Source organism: Cannabis sativa, chromosome 2, assembly GCF_029168945.1.
Source record: "Cannabis sativa cultivar Pink pepper isolate KNU-18-1 chromosome 2, ASM2916894v1, whole genome shotgun sequence".
Lineage (NCBI taxonomy): Eukaryota > Viridiplantae > Streptophyta > Magnoliopsida > Rosales > Cannabaceae > Cannabis > Cannabis sativa.
In genome coordinates, this window is record NC_083602.1 from 69,208,549 (window position 1) to 69,215,023 (window position 6,475).

The following is a 6,475-nucleotide window of genomic DNA, read 5'->3' on the forward strand; positions in this document are numbered from 1 at the left end:
AATAAAAAAAATATAATATCTTTCAATATTTTTTTTGTATTTTGCACAGTAACAAAAAATATACATAATTTATATATTAAATGTAATATTAACTTAGTAAACAATAGTATTATTTTTTGTTTTATTTTTTTTAAATAATTTTTTTAATATCATTTTCTTAATATGCTGCAATGTTATTTTTCATATAAAAATAACTGAATATAAAAAAAAAATTAAATAAAAATATATCACATTAATTTTATAAAAATATTAGGTATAATTATTTTAAAAATATATAAAAACAACAAAAAAATTACAAAAATACAGATGTTCAGAATTTTAACATTTTATTTATTGAAAATACTGTTTTTAAATGTTTTCATATTATTTTATGTTTTATTCTTGTTAATTTATTGTTAGTTTTTGTTATTTATATATTATTATTATTATGTTATTTTCATGTTGTTTTTTTATTTATTATTTTCATGTTATATTATAGAACAGCTTAAAAATACGAAAATATATATGAACGTAAAAGTGTAATTTTTTTTAACCAAAAATAGTAATTTGTGTAAATTAAAAAATAAAATATATTACCAAGATAAAATATCAAAGATTTTTTTTAAAAGAAGTATATGTTTAATTTTTTGTTGTTACATATATTTTTGAGTAGATGTAAAATTAATTTGTAGTTGCTTTTAAGTTTATTTATTCTTTTGAGATTACTTAAGTGTTGTTTTTTAAGTTAATGCAATGTATTAATTCCTAATTAATTTTCATATTGCAGCAAAAAAAAATCAGTATATTAAAGTTGGATTGCTATTTAGTTGTTTGTTCGTTATTAATTAGTTGTTCGACCAAGAGAAAAATAAATTTATATTTAATTTTTATGGGTACATATATTTTTGAAACGCTTTGTAGTTCCTTTTAAGTTTAGTTTATTTATTAATCGTATTTTTATTTACCCTTGGAGTTATGCAATCTATGGAGTTATTTTATGATGCCTATTTAAATATTATGTTACAGTGGAGTTATTATATATTTATTTATTTATTTATTATTATTTAGTTGTTCAATTAAGAAAAATTAAATATATATATATATATATTTAGTTTTTAATGGATACATATATTAAGATTGTTGTTGTCTTCAAGGGCGGAGCGAGAATATAAAATTAGGGGAGGCCAAACTATTTTTTAAATTTAGGTGATAAATGTTTTCAAAATACTTTATTAATTTTATAATTTAAATTAAGATGTAGAACCTCTTTCTTACATATCATAAAAGTTATCTGTTGACCGAGATTTTCGGCAACTATTAAAATATGATTATAATAAAGAGCTGTAAGAAAGTGAGATGAAAATTTTTACGTGGTTGGGGCGTTAATGAGCCTTAGTCCACGAGTCTCTGTTATTAATGGATGTATTTAATACAGATTCCACACTTGAGAGAATGTCTTTCTCTTAAATACAGAGAATGTTCTTGGTGAGTATTTTCTCTTTTTTGCTCTTTTGCAAACCAAGACCCTCGACCCCATTAAATGAGCTTTGAGGGGGTATTTATAGTGTTTTGGTGGGGTAATCCCTAGAATTGTTCTTACACATGTATCTGTAAGTATCCATAAAGTTGGGCATTTCCAATGAATATACCATGGGTGATGCATGGTCAAATCCCTAGGTGCTGTAGGGTTTTTATGAAGAATGTCCTTTTTGCCTTGTGATTGACGTGACTCTTCGCAGAGTAGCCGTCGCTAGACTTAAATGATCATTACGTATTTCTGTTGGGGGTTGTGCCGTCGGACTTTATTGCGTGTTACGGTCTGACACGCTTCCTCCCATGCAGCATTAAATGCGACTTGATTGCTCGGGAGAGACCTGACGTATCCCGGAGAGCCTTCACGCTATACTAGCTTCCCGGAGTACCTTGTACTCCGGGTGCCTCCTCCGGGACCCATGCTAACAGCGCTTCCTTGTGGCGCACAAAGACTTAGCAAATGTTTACAAGTTATCTGATCCACGTGTCCCCTCTCGACTGGTCCACGTATTTTGGGCGAGATTGCAGAGCAACATTTACCCCCCAAGCCTTGTTTACTTAGTAAAAATAAACCAAGGCTTGTTCAAGTGTCTCCGGTCGACTCCTCGTTTCCCCGGCTCAAGCCTCGAGCGCGTGGAGGCAAATTTAATGATGTCATTTAATGCAGCGATTTGCTTTTTGCAGGAATGTCTCCAGCCGCCTCCTCGGTCTTCTGATACGAACTTGGGGCGCGTGGAGGTGCGTCTGATAATGGCATTAAATGCAGCGATTCGCTTTTGCAGAGGTCGATTCGTTTCACGCCCCATGATTGATGCGGCGCATTAATGGTGTCAGACGGATACTCAAACGTTTCCACCGCCTTTATGGCGATTGATCGATCGTTGATTTTCGGGAATTCGAATCGTGCGTCTCCCCTACCGTGCGATTGGTAGGTGATGACGCCTGTTCCTCATGCGTTTTTGCCTATAAAAGCCACCACTTTCCCTTCATTTCGGTTACTGTCCATCCCTTGCCATTTCTGCACGAATTTCCTGCAGAGAAAATTCCCCAAAGTAGCACGAACTGCCTTAGCACTTATACACTCCTTTCAGTTTTCCAGTGTTTGCCTTTGCCAGTTCTTCTCAACTTTCACTTGTTCACATTCAGTACCCCCAGTTCATCGATCTACTGTAAGTTCCTTGCATCCTTATTAACATGCTTTCATTTACTTCGTTCGCTTTCTGGATTCGTATTTTGAGACTTCTGGGTGTGTGAGTGTTTAAGTTCTTCGAGTTCTGCTTTATGTTCTTGCGTTAGTTGTAGAATCGCCATTATCATGCCTCTGTTGTAATCATACAGCTTTGTTTGAAGAGAGCCATGCATTTTTCGTTTAATAGTTGCTTAGGGCATAGGATGGTTTTTCTTTTTTTTTTTTTTTTTTTTTTTTTGCAAAACCACTTTACGTGATTTCCTTTGCACCCGACACTTGTTCGGGGATTTTCTCCGAGTTTCTCATGTGACACGTGTCGGAGGGGCCTCTTTCCGGCGGTTAGGGGACCCCACTCCCTTTTCTTGATTTAGGGTTTGGTATGGGACCTAATGTGCTTGGACTTTTCTTTTTCCCTTTTTGTTTTTCTCGGAACACAAAATGTACGCCACAGCTCAAAATCTTCGAAGAAGAAAGGAAAAGATATGGCCACGGCCGGAGGAGGTCTCTCTCGGGACCGTTGCCCGAGAGGGTATAAATCCCGTGCGGCTTGGTTGGGAAGCGGCCGAGCTTCGATCCACGACTTGTCCTCACCAGTGGAGAACATTGTTAATGTTGCCGGGATCAAACCCTACACCTCGGGGACCTTTCACCGGCCTCCTCGTGACTCGAGACGCCTAATCATAACTATGACGGCTTCGGGGCTTGGAGTCGGACCCATTTGATGGGCTGGTGCCATGCTCCCCGCTCAAGATTACTTTGTTAATTTTCTTGTATTTGTCGGCCTTGCGCCATACCAACTTATTCCTCAAAGCTTACCGCTTTGCTCTCGGGCTTATTTATTTTTTACACGCGTGTGAGGGTCTCCTAGCCGGCGGAAATTTTATATTTTTATGAACTTGTATCGAGTCCCGAGAAAGGGGAAAAACTTAAGGATGGTTTTTATGGGTTCCGGATCCACCACCTAACGAGGGGGTGGTTCGTATAATAAGCGGACTCACGTTAAGAGTACCGCCACCGCTTTTTCTTTTCTTCGGGTTCGGGGCCGTGGACCACCGGAGCTTCTCACGGAGTGGGTGCGGATCCCACCTTACCAGCGGACGCTTCCCACTCAGGCTTTCCTTCGAAGGGCCCCAAGCCTTCGCCTCACCTATGACCACGCCGATCTTGATGTCGGGGGCCTAGTCACCACGGAGAATTGTAGAAAGGCCAAACTTATCCTCTCTCACCAATCCGTGGATGACTCCAACCTCTCACGGGTCATACGCCCCAATGTGAGGGCGCGGTTGCGGAGAAGGCCTTCGGGACGAGCTTATTGCCACGAGCGAGAGAAGAAGTACCAAGATTATCTCTACGGAAGGCCCAGGAGAAAGCGTACTCTAAGGCCCGAGGCTGCCTCGGGGAGAGGACTTCGCGTGGGGAGTCCGGTGGTGCGAAGGAGCCAAGCCATTGCTTTGGGAAGTCCCGAGCTAAATTTTTTGACAAGATACTTGAGAAGAGATTGGGGATCGTCTGCCAGAGGCCCCTTCGTATTGAAGATTCTTCCGAAGCAAACTTCCCGACCACATCCTTCGGCCCCGAGACAAACTCGGGTGCTCCGGTGCTAGCACCTCCGTGCGGCGGCGGTAAGTCTCCCTTGATAATTCGCTATGTTCCTTCGTTGATGAATACACCGGTCATAGGCCGTAGGGTTCGACGACGTCTTCGTAGATTTAAGATGCGTTGACCGGTGGGGGATCGTTTGAAGAAATTTTATTTTTGAACTTAGGAGATTACCTAGGTCGGTCCGGATGAGCCTAAGGCCCTCCGGAACCTATTCCACTTAGGTCCATCGGCTTACATAACGTCCGGTTTGGTTTCGGCCCTCGGACAGTTATCTCGGAGATGACGCCGCCAGCATTAAAGTACAGGACTTTGCTAGGGCCGAATTAGGAAGTTCGGGTAGGAGTAGCTTATTTCTTGTATCTTGTATAAGCGGTTCCTCGCGGACTTCTAACACTTGCTTATTTTTGAAACGGATATCTCCATGGATGCCATCCTGGAACGACTTGCGGGGTTCATACTCCCGTGGCTCCTCCGGCCTTCACCTCTTCTCCCCCGGCCCCTTCCTTGAAGGTTTCTTCCCGGCGCTCCCCGAGCCTATTGACTTAGTGGATGACGAGGAGGTGCTTCGGGAGAAGGCCAAGGGAAAGGGTGGGACTTCTCGGAGGAAGCCGTTGAGGGGTGCGGGGAGAGCCTCAAGCCCTTCGGAGGTGGCGGAGGAGGACGAGGAGGAGCCTGAAGTGGCTCTGATTCGCAAGCGTAAGGGCAAGATGGTTGCCCAGGATGAGCCGAAGAGGCCTCGGAGAGCCGACACTCCTGCCCACGGCCTAGACGGCGGGGTCTTCCCGATGGAGGAAAATCCTGCTCCTCCCCACATCGAGCTTACCCCGATTCCGGGGGACGAGGTGAGGCAGGAGCTTCGCATAGCCAAACATAACTATGCTATGGACGAGTACTCCCGGGGGTATGCCGAAGTGGAGGCCCTTAGGAGGATTCTGCGAGATGAGGTTGAGGCGAGCATCAACCACCGGAATACCGGGTCCGTGGGACCTTAATGCGGACCCCTTATCGGGGTGGTTCGTCGTCTTCCTAGGGCCTACCTTGGCTCCTTTTGCCGCGGAGATGACCGGCGAGTTCGCTTCTCAGCTCACACGTTGCGCGCCCAAGCGGTTTGCCACTTGCGCTTCCCTGAACTCCATCTTCCAGGTTCAAGACCTCAGCCATTCTCTCACGGTGGTAAGTACTTTGCAATTTTTGCGTTTCCTTTTATTGTTTGCATTTTGTTTTTTTTTTCTTTGAGAAATTTCTCCTTATACTTCGTTATAGTTCAGCTTGCTGCTGAGGCTGGTTGCCTCTCCAAGAACATCATAAACCATGGCTTCACTCTGTCCGACTTCGGGGACTTGAATGACGTCAGGAAGGTCCTCCAGGACCTCACAGCGGAGAGGCGGTCTACCGGGAGGCTGCCAGAGGCGCCGAGAGGACGGCCAAGGCCAAGGAAGAGGAGGCCAAACGGAGGGAGGCTCGGGCGGAGGCCATGATCCGGGACGAGGCTCGGCGGAGAGACGGGATGGAGGCCCATCACCGGGGAGGAACTAAGGGCTCAAGCGGGAACAGCGAGAAGGCCGGGCGAGATCTCCGGGAGGCCGGGGGAGGCTTTGGATGAAATGGTCGCCAAGGTGAGATCTTTAGAGGAGACTCACCGGTCGGACATTGAATCCAAGGCCGCTCTAGTCAAGCTGCGGAGTTGAAGGAGCTTAGGGATTTCAAAGAACAGTCCACCGGGAAGGCGGGGCGAGCTCCTTTCTCTGTTTTGCGGCGCCGGTGCCGAAGCGCTTCGATGATGGTGTCTATATGGCTTGGGCCACCAATGATCAAAGTATCAAGCTTACTTTTTATCCCAAACCAGGAGATGATTGCAGATTTCGGGAAAAGAAGAAGAAGCTTGATGCGCGCTTGAGGCACGGATTGGACCTCGTCTTCCTCAGCGAAGTAGTAATTTCGCCGTATTATTGACCCAGATTCTATCCATTTCTTTTATAACTCTCTTTTTTTTTGTTTGTACATATTTGCTGCTGCCTTAGAACAATTTACATATAGGTGGCAGCTTTCATTTGAAGGGGAGACAATTATATTTTAAGGCACTTGTCCAGGGCTATTTATATGTATATGACACCTTGCCCTTTGGGCTAGGATATTTTTTTTTTATGCGATCTTTATTTGTCACACTTATAT